Source organism: Lactuca sativa, chromosome 8 (genome assembly GCF_002870075.4).
Source record: "Lactuca sativa cultivar Salinas chromosome 8, Lsat_Salinas_v11, whole genome shotgun sequence".
Lineage (NCBI taxonomy): Eukaryota > Viridiplantae > Streptophyta > Magnoliopsida > Asterales > Asteraceae > Lactuca > Lactuca sativa.
Window position 1 is genome coordinate 183,959,167 of NC_056630.2, and position 19,942 is coordinate 183,979,108.

Here is a 19,942-nt window from a genome sequence, read left to right on the forward strand (position 1 = left end):
TGAAAGCAAACTACAAATCCCTTAGGACAATCCTTCGCCATATGTCCCTCTTTGCCACACTTGTTGCAAATCCCTGCCTGACATGATCCCTCATGACTCTTTCCACACTTGCCACAAGTACGGCCCTTCTGGCCCCCAACTCTCATATCAGCGGGCATTGCCCGCTTCGTCACCGGCCGCGACTGTACCGATCTCCTATCTCTACCTGAGACTCCTCCTCCTCTCTGGTCTGTAATTTTAGCTCAATATCCCTCCTCCTGGAAATGGTATGAAGCTCAGCCAATGTCCGGTATGACGAGTTCACCACAAACTCCTGAATATCCCTCCTCAAGATGCTCAAATACCGAATCACACGTGCTTGCTCGGTATACATGTGCTGAGGGCAAAACAACACCCTCCTATGAAACATCCTCATAATCTCTGTCACAGTTTTTGTCTTCTGCTTGAGAGATAGAAACTCCTGGGCTAACTGCTCCCTTTCCACCTGGGGAACATACTCATCTTGGAACAACTATGTAAACCTATCCCGTGTTACTGTAACATGGTTTGTAGGAGTAAAACTAGTAGTCACGAACTTCCACCAGTCCTTCGCTCCCAAGCGAAGCTGGTTCAGTACAAATCGAACCCTTGTGTGATTTGGGCATGAACACGTATAGAAACATCCCTCAATGTTATAGATCCATCTCATGGCATCAATCGGATTCCGTGTCCCGTCAAACTCTGGTGGCTTCGTGTTTCTGAACTCCCGAAACAACAACGAGTCACCTCCCTGTGGCCTAGCAACAACTACGGCAGCAACAGCAACTGCCTCCGTAACAGCGGTGTATCGCTCGTTGAATGTCTCAATCAACATGGTCTTAATAGACCCGAACATCTCTGGTATGACCTCTTAGATAGTTGCGGCCACCTCCTCATGAATGGTCCTGCAAATCTCCTCGTCACTGAAACTCTTGCTCTCGGGGTTGTGACGTGTACCCACCATAATGTGTCTGAAACACAACACATAAAATCACCAGAGCCTCGTTCGAGCATACTCACACTCGATTCCCATCCCTACATGCTCCTTAGTATCCTAAGGATTCTTACTTGGGTCCCATACAGATCCGGTGCTTTCAGTAGTACGAGTCCAATACTACCTTCCACACCAACCCATAATCACCCCATGTTGTCCTCCCAGGATCCTAATTCACAAGCACTCTATCTCTCACTAGTATTAGGATAATCTCTCAGTAGACTCCTCCTATGCCCATCTAGGTATCTCTCCTAGATTACTCAAATTCTCTCTAAAGGTTCCCGTTATGTCTCTCCCTACTCAATACACATACAAAGCAAATAGCAGATAAAATCAATCAATAGCATACCCTAGGCTAAGGCATCATGAATCAGGAAACTCTATCCCTAATTTCTGAAGTACCTAGCCTATTCTAAAGATTGTAGCTATAATATCTCATAATATAAACAATTATTGGTATTTTGGGAAATCACCGTTCGGGCTCTGGTTGATTGAACACACTACTCCATCTCGTTTTCTCTTTAAAACTCTTACTCATTTTAGAAAAATTAATTTTCATTTATAAATTTTTCTCAATCCCTCAGTTTGAGTCCAGACATACCCAAGAGTACATTCGAATCCCTCAAACCAAGGCTTTGATACCAACTTGTAACACCGAAAATTTTCAAACAAAATTTTCATTTTCAAAACCAAATAATTCTCAATATCATATTTCCAAAACCACAATTGTCAATACACAAATTCATAAATTTTTTGATAAAATCCAGGATCCTCAAAAACATAAACACCATCTCGTGTGTACAATCAAGTTGGCGCCTTCCCATGATCCTGAGAAGTACCTGAAACACATAACACATAACACGGTAAGCACAAAGATTAGTGAGTTCCCCAAAACACCATACATCTCATTAGCCTCTTATGGCTATATCTCATAAAGACCCTCCGGTCCATGTGACTCGGTGAGGACCCTCCGGTCTCACAACTTGGGTTGGACCCTCCGGTCCTAACTCAATAAAGCTCGGAACAATACGTAACATAAATCACAAAGACATAATGCAGGATCTCACAATTCTCAATATAAGCATAAAAGACCATTTGGTCACACAATGTCACCACTCATGGGAAGTATAGTGAGAAGACTCACCTCATAAGTAAGCAAGAAATCCTTGTAACCCTCGAACGATCTAATCCTCGCCTACACGTCATAGTTATCTCTAATTAACCCTTATCACCTCAACCTAAATAAGTTGAGCTAAACGCTTTCTCTAAACCTTGGAAAGGATAAAAGACCATTTTACCCCTCCATGGTCTCCAATCACTGTCTTGACCAAACCCTAAAAGTCAAAAGAAGTCAACACTCAAGTCAACAGTCCCTGTTGACCCAACTTGTCGAGTGCATCTATATGACTCGTCAATTTTCCTTGTTTCCTCATAAATTTTGTGAAAATACAACTTAACTCGTTGATTTGTCTCATTAACTCACTGAGTTACACATGTCCAGACTCGTCGGGGAAAATCCTAACTGACTCGTCGAGTCTCTTCAGACCATTTCCTCAATCAAACATTTTTAGGTAGAAAAGATGTCTCATACTCTGGATCTAGCCTTCTAAGGCTCACTTATCACGTAAAGCTAGAAGCTTTACGTTCATTCATGGCATCTAGGGCTCAAAATGCAAAAACAAGCTCCATAAAGGGTTTCATGCATGGAGACTTTCCCAAAGCTTGATAAAGCTTGGATATTTGGGCTCATGGGCCCTCCTTTTGTCCAGATTTGGAGTCTCAACTCCATGACAAGCTCCAGCAATTCAGGAACCACAAAATAAAGGGAAAAAGCCCTAAAACTCTTGAAGAGTTAAGAAACTCATTGAATGTTTAGATCTTTTGACAGGTTAATCACAAAAACCAAAATAGCAATATAAAGCACAAGAATGAATCAAAATATGTCGAATGATTCAATAGATTCAAGCCTTAGCAGAGCTCGATAAAAAACTTCCGTTGTAGAGGCTATTAGGGTTACAAACGATAAAGATAAAATCGTTCAGAATAATTGACTTCCAAATCTTACGTACTAAGATGCATGCAAGCACCTATAAATACAAAACCCTAGAAATAACTCACGGATGGACAGGCCCAATCCGGAGACAAAATGGACTAAAGAGCGAGCCCATGACGCAACACCTTTCAGACCCTACAATCTCCCTTTTTGCGTCAATTGGAGCGAGACTATTACTTCGGCTTGCTGGGTCCAGCTGCAGGAACTTTCTTAGTGGTTTCAAACAGACGTGGGATGAGAGCAAGGATGGTCTGTCTGAAGCGAATGTACCACTGGATCATGTCATCAAAATACTTCTTGTCATCCGCCGAATTCTGCTTGCAACGATGAATGATTCCCAGAACATGTTCCAAGCATGCAGTGGTGTAAAGGTGCTTATCTGACAAGGCGAACAAGCATTTTTGGCCTTCGTTCCTTGTAAACATGATAGAATTCCGCTTCGGGTCGATTCTTCCCATCTGCATCATGTTCAAATCACTAGCAGACCCTACAGGAGAGATAGTAGGCTTTTTCTTGAAGATACTAGCGATCTCCTGATCCATCTTGGCAACCTCCATAATGTAGCATACAAGCATTATTTTGAAGTGATCAATGATTGGACCATACTCAGCTTCATTGGTGAGGAAGATGTTATGCAAAATAATCCAATCATGTGGATTCAGGTTAGGAAGATCAGCAAGTGATATAGCACGTTCGGTTTTAGCAGAACCCCTCAACACTTTGAACCGAACGTTCGTGAAGTTCCCCTCACAAAACGGCTTGAGGACCCAAACGTTGACGATCTTCTGAGCGCTCCATGTCTGATACTGAGGTTGAGCAGACTTCAAATAGAATTCGACAAGCTCCCTATCAACTTTTGGATGAGGATGAGGGACATCAGCAACATTATCAAAAGCATGGAAGATGAAGGCTTTTCGGGTCAGTGGCATGTCGAACTGAGAGTCGACAAAATTGATTCGATCCAAGGAAATCACTGGTTCGAGCCACAGGATGCTGGGAGTTACAATTGCTTCTTTTATAAGCTTCTCGAGAGTCCACGGAGGAAAAAGAGTTTTTCTACTCTCAAGAAGATCATGAGCCTCCTTCATTTTTCGTTCGTTTGCCTCAAACTCTCTGGCAACGCGAGCGCTCATGTCAGCATCTTTATCCCGGCCTTGTTTCTTTAAGAGATCATCGATGGTCTCTTTATCATCATCATCACTGTCTTCAGCAATCTTCTTTCCTTTGTCTTTGACACCCGAACCTGAGGCTTGACCTGTTGGAGGAGGTTCGGTTGTTTTAGTTGCTGTGGAAGTGGGAGGCGGTGGAGACACATCTTTTCCCCCTTGTTTCGGATAGGCCACGAACTCAAGGAGCCCTTCAATTTTGCTTAGTAAGGCAAGGGCAGGAGCAAGCTTCTCTGCGAGAGTGCGCCTCACTGAGTAATTCAGGATAGGATCATGTGCTTCGATGATGTTAGAAAGGGCAGCGTGGACATCCGAAACACACGATGAAATAACCTCACGCTCAGATCGAAGAGATGCGACTTCCTTTTGAGATTGGAAAAGATGAAGACTCTTGACCTTAAGAGCAGTGGTCTTGCGAGCAAGAGCATCCATCACTGAGTTCTCTGAAGCGAGATCTTCTAGCAGCTCAGTCAGGCGCTCCTCAACAGTCGCCTGGAATAATTTGTTGTCATCTTTGAGAGACTGAAGAAGACTGGCAAAGGACTGCAGTTCGGAGGCAACTGAAGTGGCCAGCTTGTTGACAAGAGAGTTAAGCTTCTCTGCATTGGAGTCAGCGGCTCCCTGTAAAGACTGCAAAAGATAATTAGCATCAACAAATAGTTTTTCGACTACTTCGGTCGCTGCAGCACACGCCTTGGTAGAGGCGTCGATAACGGTAGTGGCAGAGTTGATAGAGGCTTCATGAGCCTTGGTGAACGTATTAACGAGCCCCTGAATAGCAGCCTCTGAGATAGTAGATCAAGAGGAAGAGGAGGAGGAAGCAATAAGAGAATCAATTTTCTCAAGAAGCTCCTTGAGATGCTTCTTGGTGACTGGAGCATCATCCTCATCATCACTTTGCATTTGATACGGACTGTAATGGACCGAGTCAAACGTCATGTCCTCTCCTCCAAGAAAAGGTTCATCATTTTCTACTGAGTGAGCGGGAGATGAGGGCGAGGGTGAAGACTCGGTTGTGGTAGTAGGTTCGGGTTTGAATGTATGGTCGGTAATGGGAGTAGGTTAGGGTGCTGTAGTAGGAGCCCCCGTACCATATACGTTGGTTCGAACGCCAGCGGTGGTTTTTGCGGTAGCTTTGGTGAAAATAGGAGGTGGTACAGGGATAGAGGTGGGTGGTATTTGAGTACTGGAGGTTATGAGGGGAATGGAAATAGAGATGGAGATTGGGGGAGGAGAGACAGGTTTAGAAGAAACGGGTACCTCAGGGGTAGGCGAACGTGGAGGAGTATTACCTCGAAGGGACTCTTCTGAGTCGGAACACTCTTCCTCAGATTCACTGGAGGAGGAGGCAAGAATAAGCTTATGCCTGGGTTGAGTCTTCCTCTTCTTTGGTGGAGGGGATTGAGCTGCCTTGGATGGTTTGCGTTTCTTTGGAGAAGGACCTTTCGCTCCTTTGACAACCTTCTTATCTTTTCCCTTGTCATGTTTCTTTCCCCTGGGAGCAGGCCTATCAGCATCATGGATTGATTGAATCATTTTAGGAGTGAGCTCTCTGGGACCTGAGTGACGAAACTCCTTGTAAGTTCTGATGATACGACTATTGCTTGGAACACACCCATACATTGACTCAGGGATTGAGCCAACGAACTGAAATTTAGAGGAATTAGACACTATGATCTTCGTAGTGTGGAAAGTTCCTATGAAAGCGAGTGGAGAATCAACAACAATATGGACATGATACTTGTCCATCACCCACTTTGTGACCAGCGTCCAGAATCTGGCATAAGAGATCTCTGAATGGTGAGAAGTAGACGCTAGGCTCTGAATCAGCTGCTGCCATAAAACCGATCCATAATCGAGATTGATGTCGTGGTACAACCCATAAAGAATTGTCATAAACAGGAGGCTCACCCCATCTGAACCTGCAATTCGTTCTGATAGCCCTTTGAACAACACAGTGAAGAAACCATTCCATTGAGGAGGTAAGCAGGATTTCTTGAACTTTGTAACGGTGGTCAGAATTTCAGTGTAACCCATGTTGTAAAACATGGAGAACAACTGTCCCACGGGAATGGATTCAGGTTTAACCCTAGAATCATCAGGTTCAAACCCTAAAAGCGAACATAATCGTTGTTTGGAGATGGAGGACTTGTTATCAAGAATGTCGAAGAAGATTCTATCGATAGATCAGAAATTTAATTGTTCACCGTCAATGCATAGTAGGTATTGAATTGTAGGTTTCACTTAGCACGTAGTGGCACGAAGCTAAGATCATAAACACAGAAATTGTGTAACCATAAACCTCAGTGGTAATTTCTGAGAGTCTCAAGGGTTACGTGTATGAAGCAAATAGGATGGAGAAAAATATTGGAGATGGTGTAAAGAAACCAAAGTACCTCTGCTGTTAAAATAAGGACCAAGCAGAAAACTCTTATCTCATGTGAGAAGAGAGTAAGGTAGCTCAGGATTAGAATAAATATAATAGCCTAATTGGGAAGACAAGGTTTGTATATACCAAGTCAGTAAGGCTTTATTCATAATCAGTTGAGGCTTTGGTCAACATACAGCAGCATGCTTCTAGGGACACTTAAATAGTAAAAGGTGTGAGAACAATACCTGCCTCATTGATCATCCACAAATGGTAAAAAAAATGAACAGAAAAAAAAATATTTTTGGAGTTTTTGAATCAAAGAGAAAAACAAAAATAAAACAAACAAAATTTTTTTTGGAACCGAACCCGAATAGACCGAATGCTCAGTTCATTTCGGTTTCAAAAAAAATGTTTGAAAAAGAAAAAGAATTGGGAAATAAGTGAGAAAAAATTGAGAAATAAGGGTACAAATAATTTTACAACCAAAGAAACTACCTTTAAGTGATAAGCGAAGACAAGTGAATAGGACCGAACCCGAGCGCTCGGTTCATTTCGACATCTACGTGAACCGAACCCGAAATAGACCGAACGTTCGGTTCATTTCGCTTCCAACTTTTAGATTAGAGAAGTGGTTTTTGGTACTGACTCCGATTCCATCATACCTAGCCCTTGTAGAATTTTATTAAAACTTGCTTCAGGAAGAGCTTTGGTGAAGATGTCAGCCAGTTGATCAGTAGTTCGAACAAAATGAATCTCTACGTTTCCGTCTTCTATGTGATCTTTAATGAAGTGATATCTCAATGCAATGTGTTTGGTTTTGGAATGTTGCACTGGGTTATGACAGATCCTAATTGCACTTTCTGAGTCACAATATAGTGGGATCCTTTTCATATTGAGTCCATAATCCCGGAGTTGGCTTTGGATCCAAATCACTTGAGATGTGCAAGAAGCGGCTGCAATATATTCTGCTTCGGCTGTAGACAGAGAAACTGTAACGACCGAAAAATACAACCAATTTTAGCCTTTTCAAAAAACATCTTGATTCCATTAAATCTTTACAAAAAGGTATTCAATACAAAACATTTAACGTGTTCCCAGAATCACAATGTTACAAAATCATGAGGAGCGGTACGATCACGCCTGCGCCTTGCCACAGTCTCCTGAAGAACCTGAAAAACATGAAACCACAACTGTAAGCCCGAAAGCTTAGTGAGATATCCCCAAAATACCAATCATAAATACCATACACGCATAACATGCCATAACATATCCGATCACAGAACAACCATGCACTTTAGGTCTACTGTGAGACTGGTCCGCCGCACCGGCCTACAGTCCACCTGGTCCACCCTCCGAGTCTGTCCACATACATCGAATCTGCAATGTGATTGGTCCACCCGCTCCCGGGCCTACAATCCACCTGCTCCACTCTCTGAGTCTACAGTATGACTGGTTCGCCCGCGCCGGGCCTTCAGTCTATCTGGTCCACTCTCCGAGCCTTCGGCACGTCTGGTCCGCCCTTTCGGGGCCTACAGCCTATCCGGACCGCTCGTTGGGCCTTCGGGACAACCGGTCCGCCCTGGGTATCTTGGCCTACAGCACACAGTCGGACCCGTCTCAACCCAACTCCAGTCCAAACAACCATGTGCACATATACATACAATCATATAGAAATTCATAGTCAACAAGCAGATCAAACAGATCACATAGCATATCATCATCCTAACCAGGATACCGACCTAACAGGTCACTAGCATAGCATCTCCCTATCTCTCAGGGTACCGATCTCAAACAGGTCTCTATATGCCATCCTAGCTCTCGGGATGCAAACATAACATAGCAACAACATAACAATAACTACCCGGATCTCAATCCGATAAGGGCCGACCTTGGTGCCTTAGACCCTGTTGATATAGTGAGGATAACTCACCTCGAAACTGCCGACTGAACAGATAACCCAAGCTGCTCCGATCACTGATACGATCCTCACCACTGGACAACCACCAATGCACTGAACTCAAAACAATAATCAACAATTACCAAAATGCCCCTGGAAACCATTGGTCAACCCTTGGTCAAAGACAAGGTCAAAGTCAACCCCTGACTGACTCTACTCGCCGAGTCAACCCGATGACTCGCCGAGTCCCCATACTCAGAACTTCCATCAATCCGCGACCTAACTCGCCGAGTCACCCCGAGACTCGTCGAGTTCAACAACTCTGAGTCCAACTCGCACACAACTCACCAAGTCATCCCTTGACTCACCGATTCTCGACTCGACCAGGAAATATTGGGACTCTTCGACAAGACTCGCCGAGTCCAAGAACAGACTCGCCGAGTCTAAGGCTATCTTCAACCTACTCGCCGAGTTGTTCATACAACTCGCCGAGTTCCAGACCATCTTCATCCAACTCGCCGAGTTGTTCTTCCAACTCGTCGAGTTCCAGCTCATCTTCAAGCAACTCGTTGAGTACACCCATGTGACTCGCCGAGTACCACCGGTCTGAATCCATTCAGAAGCATTCCAGGCCATGCAATTGCTCCAAAACATAGATCTAGCCTCCTACAACTCATCCATCACGTAAAGTGGCAAACTTTACGTGAATCCAAAGAGATCTATGCATTTTGCACATTGGGCTAGGGTTTGGGACATGATAGCTCCACTAAACACTCCAACACAGGGACTTTCATGCTCTCTGATCCTTCTCCAATCCAGATCTGAGGTAGCAACCTCAGATCTAACCTCTAGACTCCAATTACATCCAAAGACAAGCTCCCCATAAACCCCAAAATGAAGAAACAACATAACAACAGCCCAAGAACGAGATATTACCTCCAAGGAACACCCCCAACTGCAATGAAGCTCGAATCCAAGCAAAGCCCCTTGCTCCAAGCCTTCAAACTCCCAAAATTCCTTCAATCAAACACCTTCTTCAAGCTCCCAATGAGATATGATCACTCACACACGAAGGCTAAGGGTTTCTGGACTTGAAGATGAATAAAGAGGCTGAGAGAGGGCTGATATGTTCTTTATATAGGGCTCAACCCCGAGAATTAGGGTTTTCTCCACTCCGCGCCTACTCGCCGAGTCCATCTTACTGACTCGCCGAGTCGGCTACTTAACACGCGACCCAGTCGCGACTCTACTCGCCGAGTCCACCCATGGACTCGCCGAGTCACTCTTTCCCAATTTACTCTTTTAGCCCTTCTACTTTACTCTTGATATTTCGGGATGTTATAGAAACGCATGTTTGTTTCTTGGATTGCCAGCGCACCAACTTCCCGTCGAGGAATTGACAGCCTCTTGTAGTGCTTTTCCTGTCTAAACCACATCCTCCAAGGTCTGCATCTGAGTAGGCTTGAACAAAGAAACCTGAGTTTGAGGGATACCAGAGACCGAGAGAGGTGGTTCGCTTCAGATATCGGAGTATGTTTTTCACTGCTAGAATATGTGGTTCACAGGGATTCACTTGAAACCTAGCACAATAGCACACAGAAAACATTATATCAGGCCTGCTAGGTGTGAGGTACATCAGGGAACCAATCATTTGGCGGTATAGCGTTATGTCGACTGCCGGTTTTTGCAAGGATGGTGTGAGCTTGGTGCCGAACGTCATAGGAACTTAGACCTTTGAATCTCCCATCATGCCGAATTTAGCAAGAAGAGTCTTGGTATATGCTTCCTGATTGATAAAGATGCCTTCGGGTCCCTGTCTAATGTTTAAACCAAGGAAAAAGTTAATCGGACCCATTGAGCTCATTTCAAATTTTGTCTCCATCAGCTTTCTGAATTCAGCTGTTAAGCTAGGATTCGTTGAGCCAAAGATGATATCATCGACATAGATCTAAACTATCATAAGGTGGTTACCTTCCTTTTTACGAAAGAAGGTTGGGTCAACCGAACCTTGTTTGAATTTAGACATCTTTAAGAACTTAGTTAGTGTTTCATACCAAGCCCTAGGCGCTTGTTTCAGACCATAAACTGCCTTATCTAGAATGTAGCAGTGATTTGGATATTTTTCATTCACAAAACCAGGAGGTTGCTCCACGTAAACCGTTTCTTCAAGTTCCCCATTCAAAAAAGCGCACTTCACATCCATTTGGAAGACCTCGAAGTTCTTGTGTGCAGCATAGGCAAGAAATATTCGAACAGATTCCAGCCTTGGTAATGGAGCAAATGTTTCTTCATAATCAATTCCTTCTTCCTGGCAGTATCCTTTCACCACAAGACGAGCTTTATTTCGAATCACATTACCCTCCTTATCCATTTTGTTTCTGAATACCCATTTGAGACCAACTACTGAGGCATCTTTCGGTGTTGGAATGAGACGCCAGACCTTATTTCTTTCAAACTCATTGATTTCATCTTGCATTGCATGGACCCAATCAGAATGATCAAGAGCAATATTGACGGTCTTTGGCTTAACTTTGGACACGAAGGAATTATACATGCAGAACTCTACTTTGGAGAATAGGGAGGTTTGCTTTGCCTTCACTTGAGATCGGGTTAGGACCTTTTCAGACACATTACCCACTATCTGAGATACAGGATGATCTCTGGTCCATTTGGTGAGTGGAGGAAAGTTTGGATCATAGGATGGATCCAATTCAACATTGACCATTTCTTCCAACTCTGATTGAATATCATCATCATAGAACATATCAGAATTCTCCCCCTCGACAGATGATGAATCATTTGGATCTTCAGTTTGATTTGGACCTTCAGGTGCTACTGAACTTTCAGGTGTAGCCAGGCTTTCGGGTGCTACAGGACTTTCGGGTGTAGCCGGGCTTTCGAGTGCCACAGGACATTCGGGTGTAGCTGGGCTTTTGGGTGCTACAGGGATTGGATTCTCCCCCTAAAAATGTGAGTCATGTTGATTTGAAGAGAATTGATTCTCCCCCTCAACCAAAGTGTCGTGCTGAGGAGGTTCGTTTCGAACTGGTTCTCCTTCTCCCATTTGTTTGGCTGCATCTTCGACAATCTGCTTCAGACGATCGATTTTGTTGTCTGCTGCCTTGGCTTCCGAGAGAGTGGCTTTCTCAAGTTCATCAAATAAGTCTACGTACTGATCAAATAAATTAGCAATTGTAGCTGTGACTTGACCTGTTTGAGAGAAAATCTCTCCAATCGCTTCTTCAGTAGTCTTTAGTTTCTTGACGTAATTGTCATCGAACGTCACATAATAGGTTTCTTCAATTTTTCTAGAACGTTTATTTAAAACCCTGTATGCCTTTGATGTAAGAGAATATCCCAGAAAAATTCTTTCGTCAGCTTTAACATCAAACTTGTTGCGATGTTATTTGGAGTTGAAGATGAAGCACCTTGAACCGAACACATGGAAGAATTTTACATTCGGCTTCCTGTTGTTGATGATCTCATAAGGAGTAAGAGAGAAACGCTTGTTGAGATAAGACCTATTCTGCGTAAAACATGCTGCAGCAATAGCATCAGCCCAGAAATATAAGGGAAGAGAAGCGAAACTTAGCATAGTTCGGGCCACCTCACACAAGGATCAGTTTCGCCTTTTGACAATGCCATTCTGTTGAGGTGTATAAGGGGCTGAGAAGTTATGACTGGTTCCTTTTTCTGCCAAGAAGTCTTCGAATTCTTTGTTCTTGAATTCCAGTCCATTGTCGCTCCTAATGTTTCGAACGACTTTTCTCAGTTGTACTTCGACCTGCTTGATAAACATCTTCAGCTTAGGAGTGGCCTCAGATTTGTGCTTCAGAAAAAATACCCATGTAAATCGTGAGAAATCATCAACAATAACAAGAATATACTTGCTACCGCCAATGCTCTCGATTGATGACGGACCACATAAGTCGATGTGAAGCAACTCAAGTGGTTCAACAATTTTTTTGTTTATAATCGATGGGTGACTTTGACGACTCTGTTTCCCCATTTCGCATGCAGCGCACAAGTGTTCACGATCAAACTTGAGCAATGGAAGACCCCGAACATGACCGTCGGTGACAAGCTTGTTGATGTCTTTGAAGTTGAGATGTGAGAGTCTTCGGTGCCACAACCAACTTTCGTCTGAATGAGCTTTGGACAAAATACATATGGCTGGATTCCCTTTGATTGGTCTGAGATTCAAAGGAAACATTTCGCCTTTTCGATCTGATTTGAGAATGAACTTGTTGGATTTATTCTCTATAATTTCTGATCCTTCGTCGTCGAATGAAACTTTGAGACCGGTACCTCCCACCAGTTGAGATACACTGATGAGATTATGTTGCAACCCTTCTACATATGCCACCTTTCTTATTGTGAAGTCTCCATTGGTTATCATCCCATAACCCTTTATTGTTCCATAGGAGTTGTTACCGAACTTGACATTGCCACCATTCTGAAGTGATCGAAACTCCCTTAGTTCTTCCTTCCTTCCTGTCATGTGACGTGAGCAGCCAATGTCAATGTACCATTCTTCATCAAACTGCTCGTCACTAATAACCTGCAAAAATTAAGCAGATTTAGGAACCCAAAGTTTCTTGGGTCCACGTGAGCCTTTCACAGGAACAGGAATAGTAAGAGAAACATCAACAAGATATGTTCGTTTTATTAAGGTTGTTTCATCTTTTCTTTTAATAGTAAACACTTTGATTTTATTAGAATTAACTGCAGGCATTTTGGATTCAGATTCTGGTGTTTGGACTTTAGTCTGCTTTCGGTCTTCCTTAGCTGAGGAAATCTTCCTTTTTCCTTTCAAATCCCTTGATGATCTTGAATTTTGTGTAGGAACTGAATTGGACTTAGAAGAAGATTAAGAACGAGAAGAATTAGAGGAAAAGAAATTAGAATGAGAGTCTTTCCTGAATTGAGGTTCGAAATGACCCTTTCGGTTGTGGTCATTTGAGGGACCGAACCTGGATCTTCGGTAGCCGTTTGATGATGAGCCGAAGTTGGATTTTTGGATGTTGTTGGTTGGTGGTCCGAAACTGGGTCTTTTATTGCAAAAGCTTGATGGACTGAAATCAGGTATTTGCCTATTGTTATTTGGCGGACCGAAACTAGCTTTTCGGTTGTTGTTGCTTTCGGAACCGAACATATCCTTTCGGTTCTGTTCATCGTGTGGCCCAAAAGTTTTTCTCTCTGACTAAGAATCTTTATCAAAGTAAGAGTAGTGAGGATTTTGAGAGCGCCAAAACTGCTTTCGCTCTGATAGATTTTTCTTGTATCTCCAGTTTCTCTGCTGCTTTTGATTTTTCACCTGTTTTGGTTGTTTGTGGATATTAGCCTTTTGTTTCAGCTTCTTAGCAACCGGTTCACTCTTCATTGATGAGGTTTCGCTTGTGGAGGTGACTTCTTCTACTGGAATCTCTTTTGTGCCACTGGAACTTGGTACGTCAAAGTTAGTGGGCTTATTCAGCGGTTCGGGCACATATCTACCTTTGGCCTTCCAGGATGTTCGCTCCGACAGACCAACCGTTTCGTCTGCATTGTCTATAGGTGCTGACCAAAAAAACTCATCACAACCATCTGCATTATCTTCGTTCACTATGGCAGTGAGTTCGGCTGTTTAATGTTCGGTTACTCCTGTGACCTTATACACCTGATTAGGAGTAGTTCTAACCTTCTGATACACAACGGCCTTTTCTTTAAGGACTGGGGACTTAGTTTTGGACAAACGAGCGAATTCCACAGAATTTTCAGAAATCAGGTTTTTGTGGTTTTCGGGTTCGCTCCTGACGAACTCAGAACAGTCGACTTCGTCCTCTACAGAAATTTCACTCATATCATCGTCCTCATTAAGTTCAAATGCGTTTTCAACATCAATTTTGTTTTCTGAACTTAAATTGGTACTCAATGAGTCGAATTTTTGTATGGTTTCGGTCCGGAGTTTCAACTTATCATTTTCATCCAAAAGATTTTTGAGTATGTCCTTATGGTCTTTGGACTTTATAAAAGATTCTATTTTGTCCAGACCATACATGTAAGTAGGATTAACATCATTGGAAGATACAAACCTTTCACAGTTGTATGCTTCGGCATCGATTTCATCCTCCTTGAACTCAAGGAAGGGTAGAATCATGCGATGTATCTTCTGCCCTATTTCACAATTTAGATGCAGTTGAGTAATGTTAGCATAAAGCCTTTTGGCGATCAAACAAAAAACATTCCTTTGTTTTAACAATTTAAGATTGTCTCTTTGCAAATAAATGTTTTCATCCCTAGACTTAATCAGCTCCAACTCTTTCTGCTCTATCCACATCCTTTGCTCCTCACTCTTGGATGACACCCTGCTTATTTGGTCAGTCAGATTAGAATTTGTGACCCGTGTTTGAGTTAAACAACTATCTAGATTTGAAATTCTTGAATTCAAGTTATTTAATTCCTTTTCATATGATTTTTGTGGAATTTTAAATGAGACAAAAACAGATTGTACCTTCTTGATCAGTTCATCAAGTTCACTGATCTGCACACTAAGAGGTTTTGCTGTAAATCATAAGTCCTCTCGCTCCTTGGCCTCTTCATTTCCACCATCAGTGTTGTATCCGCTCATCTGAGATACATCGGTCACCATCAGACATCTTCCATCGGCTTCACCACTTTTTGCAACATAAGCCTTTCCATGAGAAGGCTTTCTCACTTCATCGTCTTCTGAGTCGGTCGACCACACCTGTACGCCACCGAACTCATCATTATCTGCCAAACCCTGCACAATAAGAGCATTCATAGAAGAATTAGTAGCAACCTTCTTCCTTTTTATCTCTTCCAGTCTTTTCATAAGACTCGCTTCTTCATCTTTCTCTGCCATCTTCTTCATCACGCAATCCTTTGCGTAGTGATTCTTTCCCCCACAGTAGAAGCAACTGACACCAGAGTCAGCTTCACCCTTTGCTTCCTTTTTCGATTCCTCAACCTTCGGTACATCTTTCACTCTTTCGGAACTATAGCTTCCCTGCCAATTACGATTTTTGTTGGAAGGAAACTTTTTCTTAATAAACCTTCTAGGATTTGACACCATCATAGCATAGTCTTCGGCTTTCAGATCGTGATCTCCCAGATTTAGATCCTCTTCGTCTTCTTCTACACTTTTACCCTTGGACAGAAGCGCCAGAGTCCGAAACTAACTGCATCGGACCGAAGTCCGGAACTGACTGCATCAGACCGAAGTCCGGAACTAGCTGCATCAGACCGAAGTCCGGAACTGACTGGGACCTTGTCCCCTGCATCGGACCGGAGTCCGGAACTAACTGCATCGGACCGAAGTCCGGGACTGTCTGAACATAGCATATCATAAACACGTATTTGCTAACATAACACATATACTGCATCGGGCCGAAGTCCGGAACACATAACACAAAACATGCTTGAATCACAAAGACATCAAGCACTCTAACTACTGCATCGGACTAAAGTCCGGAACTACTGCTAACTAAACAGGCCGGCATTGTGGCCGTAGACCCGTTCCTACTGGAAGGAAACTCACCTCGTGAACTGGCTGCTGTGTGAATGGCTCTGGAAGCTAACTGCTGCTGCTCCGGTATCTCCCCGGCTACAAATCCATAAACGCACTCAATCAAATGCTAATCACTGCACTGGGGTAAAATGACTCTTTTACCCTTGGTCAAAGTCAGCTCTCCCGGTCAAAGTCAACCTACAGTTGACCTGACTCGCCGAGATGGGCCGCCAACTCGCCGAGTCTCTAGTCTCACTACTCGACCCTACTCATGGCTACTCGTCGAGTATGGCACCTACTCGACGAGTACCCTCTCGATTCAAGAATTCAGACAATCTGCATCCGACTCGCCGAGTCATATGAACAACTCGACGAGTTGTTCTTGAGCTAAGAAGATTGCCTTGGACTCGCCGAGTTGTACGAACAACTCGTCGAGTCCCTCCATTACTGAGTCTGCCCTCCAACTCACTGAGTCCACTCTACTACTCACATGCTTCCACTCGACATCACTCAAAAAGGGGAAAAACGGGACTCGCGACTTGACTTGCCGAGTCGTTCTTCCGACTCGCCGAGTCACATCCATGCAGCTACTCTAAACTCGATTCTGCTTGAATCCAGCGTCTAAAACTTATAGATCTGGGCTTCCTTAGCTTCATTAGCACGTAAAGATTCTATCTTTACGTGCCCATAAGCGACCAAGAAGATAATAAGGCTCAAAAAGCATAATAAAGGCTAGATCTAGGGTTCTTATGCAAAGCATCTTCAAAAAGGAAATAGATCCGGGCTCTACAACTCCTAAATGAACAGATCTAGGGATCTCTCGACCTATTAAGGCATCCATACAACTATAAGGCTTGGAAAATGCATCAAACTAGCCCTAGAAGAGTTCTAATGGAGGTCTAAAGCATAAAACAGAAGGAATCCGAGAAATACCTCAATGAACTCTGATTTTGCCCTTGCATCTTTGCTCTACACCTCTTCTCTTTGCTCCTTTCTTCTCCTTCTTCTTCAAGCCTTCAAAATCCACACAAAAGAATTTATAACAAATAAGGGATGGATTAGGGTTTCTCACAGCTCTCTGAGGGTGAAGGAGGCGAGTTTGGGGCACATAACATTGCTTAAATAGTGAGCAACCCGGGGATTTAGGGTTTCTTCCTGGCAGGCAGACTTGCCGAGTCCCGAATATGGACTCGCCGAGTCGCCGACTAACACGTGCACGAAAACTCGACCCTACTCGACGAGTCAGGCCATAGACTCGCCGAGTCCCTTAATAAAACTTCTAAATAAATGCCACGGGAACCACATACCAGAGATGGGGCGTTACAATTCTCCCCCACTTGTCTCAGACTTCGTCCTCGAAGTCTGCTACGGCTGAATTTGCAAATAACTCCGGGTAGTGCTCTCTCATTTCTTCCTCAGCCTCCCACGTCCACTCAGACCCCTTCCGATGCTGCCACTGCACCTTCACTAACTGAATTGCCTTGTTCCTCAAGGTCTTTGTCTTCCGGTCCAGAATCGCGACCAACCTCTCAATATAATTCAGGCTGCTATCAACCTGAATATCCTCTAGGGGAACAACTACTGACACATCCACCAAACACTTCCTCAACTGAGACACATGGAAAGTGTTGTGGATCTGGCTAAGCTCTACAGGAAGATCCAACCGATAAGCAACCCGACCCACTCGGGCCAAAACCCTGAAAGGACCAATGAACCTGGGGCCCAACTTGCCCCTCTTCCGAAACCTGATGACACCCTTCCAGGGTGAGACCTTCAGGAGGACCATATCGCCCACCCAGAACTCCAAGTCTTAACGCCTCTTGTCGGCGTAGCTCTTCTGCCGACTCTGCGCAGTCTGCAGTCTACTACGGACCTGCTGAATCAACTTGGTCGTCTTGAGCACCACCTCTGTGCTCCCAACGACTCACTGACCGACCTCGCCCCAACAAATCGGGGTCCTACACTTCCTCCCATAAAGCATCTCAAAAGGAGGTCGATCAATGCTCGCATGATAACTGTTGTTATACGAAAATTCCGCTAACGGAAGATACGTATCCCAACTGCCACCGAAGTCTAGAACACATGCCCTGAGCATGTCCTCGAGAGTCTAAATCGTCCTCACGCTCTGCCCGTCCGTTTGAGGGTGGAAAGCGGTGCTGAAATGAAGACGAGTACCCATCTCGTCGTGAAACCGCTTCCAGAATCTGGATGTAAAACGGACATCTCGGTCTGACACCACCGATACCGGCACTCCATGACGTGCCACGATCTCACGCACATAGATATCTGCTAACTTTTCTGCCGATATACTCTCCTGGATCAGGATAAAATGAGCACTCTTCGTCAACCGATCCACTACTACCCATATCGAATCTACTCCTCGTGCGGTCCTGGGAAGCTTGATGACAAAATCCATGGTGATGTCCTCCCATTTCCACACGGGAATGTCTAACGGCTGCATCTTGCCGTGAGGCCTCTGGTGCTCCGCCTTGACCTTCCTGCAGGTCAGACACCTCTCAACATACCAAGCGACATCCCGCTTCATGCAGGGACACCAATAATCGGGTCGAAGATCTCTATACATCTTCGTCGCCCCTGGATGGATAGAAAATCGAGACTTATGAACCTCGTCCATCAACACCTGCCGTACTCCTCCCCAGTACAGTACCCACACTCTCCCATGAAGTGTCAGCAATCCCCGACTATCATAATCAAACGAAGCTACTCGGCCCACTATCCTCTCACACTTTTGCCTTTCCTCCTTGACGCCCCAACCTGAGCCTCCCTGATCCGTTCCAACAACGGAGTAATCACTATCATCCTCAAACACAAATCTCTGATAGGGGCTGCCGGCACTTTACGGCTTAGGGCGTCGGCCACCACGTTGGCCTTCCCTGGATGGTAAAGGATCTCACAATCGTAATCCTTCAGCACATCCAACCACCTCCTCTGCCTCATGTTCAGACTCGGCTGATCCATAAGGTACCTCAAGCTCTTGTGATCCTTGTAAATGGTACAACGGACCCCATAAAGATAATGCCTCCAAATCTTGAGGGCAAACACAACCGCCCCCAGCTCTAAATCATGGGTAGGATAGTTAGCCTCGTGAGGCTTCAACTGCCTCGAGGCGTAAGCTATCACATGGCCTCGCTGCATCAACACTGCTCCCATACCTGTGATTGAGGCATCACAGTAGACTACGGACTCCTCTACTCCCTCTGGCAGGGTAAGGATCGGAGCCTTGCACAATCTCTGCCTGAGGGTCTCGAACGCTGCCTGCTGCTCAGGCCCCTAACGAAATACCACCGACTTCTTGGTTAGTCGGGTGAGCGGCATTGCTATCTTGGAGAAATCCTGAATGAACCTTCGGTAATACCCTGCCAGCCCTAGGAAGCTCCGAATCTCAGATGGAGACTTCGGGACCTCCCACTGCATCACGGCCTCTATCTTGTCCGGATCCACCAAAATACCCTTCTGGTTGACGAGGTGACCAAGGAACTGCACCTCGCGCAACCAGAACTCACACTTGGAGAACTTTGCGAAAAGTCTCTCCCTCCTCAAAACTTCCAGCACCTCCCTCAGGTGCTCCTCGTGCTGCTCCTGCGTCTTGGAATACACCAAGATATCATCTATGAATACTATCACTGACCGATCCAACATTGGCCTGCACACGCGATTCATGAGATCCATGAACGCGGCTGGAGCATTGGTGAGCCCAAATGGCATCACCACAAACTCATAATGACCATACCTGGTCCTGAAAGCAGTCTTCTGCACATCCTCATCCCTAACCCGCATCTGATGATACCCAGAGCGTAGATCGATCTTGGAGAACCAAGACGCTCCCTGAAGCTGATCAAACAAATCATCTATCCTCGGAAGTGGGTAACGGTTCTTCACCATAACCTTATTCAACTCCCGGTAATCTATACA